A 1,760-nucleotide genomic window follows, 5' to 3' on the forward strand; every position below is an offset into this window, starting at 1 on the left:
TACTGATTTATATTTGAAGCATGGCATAAAAGCATATCATTCATGTCCTGAAACCCCTGAACAGAACTCAGTTGTAGAAAGAAAACATCAACATTTGTTAAATGTCGCTAGGGCTCTTATGTTTCAATATGGTGTTCCATTAGAATATCGGGGATATTGTGTTCTTACAGCGGTCTTCCTTATTAATAGGTTACCTTCTCCGGTTATAGACAATAAAACACCCTACGAAAGATTAACTTCTAAGATCCCAGATTATCATAGTTTAAAAGCCTTTGGTTGTCTTTGTTATGTCTCTACTTCACCTAAGTCTAGGACTAAGTTTGACCCTAGAGCTAAGGCTTGCATTTTCCTAGGATATCCCTCGGGTTACAAAGGTTACAAGCTATTAGATATAGAGACATACTCAGTTTCAATTTCACGACATGTCATTTTTTATGAGGATATCTTTCCTTTTGCATCATCTACTATCTCGGATGATGCAAAGACTTTCTTTCCTCATATTACTCTCCCTGCTAAAATCACAGATGAACATTTGCCTTTAGTGCAATCATCTTCCGATGCTCCTCACAATTATGATGAGACATATCTTCTATGGTTTATGTTCCTTCTGACCTTAGACCAACCAGGCAGAGAAGACTGCCTTCCCATTTGCAGGACTTTCATTGTTATAATAATAACACTCTTACTAAAACTAATACTTCTCCATATCCACTTGCAAACTATATTTCTTATTCATACGTATCTCAGCCTTTCTGTGCTTTTATTAATGCTATTGCAAAGTCGAAAATCCCTAAAAAAATTTCAGAAGCTAGGCTGGGCAAGGTATGGGTTGATGCTGAAGGAAAGAAGATTGGTGCTTTTATAAGGACCAAAACTTGGAGTGTTTGTGATTTACCTAATGTTAAAGTGGCTGTAGGTTGCAAATGGGTATTCACGATCAAGTACCACGCTGATGGAAGTATTGAAAGGTATAAGGCTAGACTGGTGGCGAAGGGATACACTCAACGAGAGGGAATCAATTTCACTAACACTTTTTCTGCGGTTGCAAAGATGGCAACGGTGAAGATGATCTTTTCTCTCGCACCCAAGATGCAATGGTTTTTACATCAATTAGACATATCTAATGCATTCTTGAATGGTGACCTCGATGAGGAAATCTACATGAAGTTACCACCAGGCTATGCTGAGTTACAAGGAGAAGTTTTCTCTCCTAATGCGGTTTGTAGGTTGCATAAATCGATCTATGGTCTCAAACAGGCGTTGAGACAGTGGTTTCTGAAGTTCAAGACTACTCTTGTGGGATTTGGCTTCGACACATGTCATGGTGATCATACTCTTTTCGTGAAAGAAGAAAATGGTCAGTTCTTAGTTGTCTTGGTATACGTAGATGACATTCTCATTGCAACTACGGATTCCACCATGGCTTACACTCTACGAGATCAACTAAGTTTGGTTTTCCAACTTCGAGATCTTGGTACACCTAAATATTTTCTTGGCATTGAGATTGCAAGAAATGAGGAAGGGATATGTCTCACTCAGAGGAAATATGTTCTTGACTTGTTGGAGACGACTAGTTTTTCGGATTGCAAGCCATCTGATGTTCCCATGAAGCCAGATCAGCAAATGTCTTTGACTAGTTTCTCTTGACGAAAGAAGAAGAAGGTTCCTCCAGTATCTGCAGGTGATGACGAATATGAAGTTGAACCTGCTCATCCTTCTGATTCTACACTTGCACTTTTAACGGATACGAAGCAGTATCG

This window comes from Camelina sativa, chromosome 2 (assembly GCF_000633955.1).
Source record: "Camelina sativa cultivar DH55 chromosome 2, Cs, whole genome shotgun sequence".
Lineage (NCBI taxonomy): Eukaryota > Viridiplantae > Streptophyta > Magnoliopsida > Brassicales > Brassicaceae > Camelina > Camelina sativa.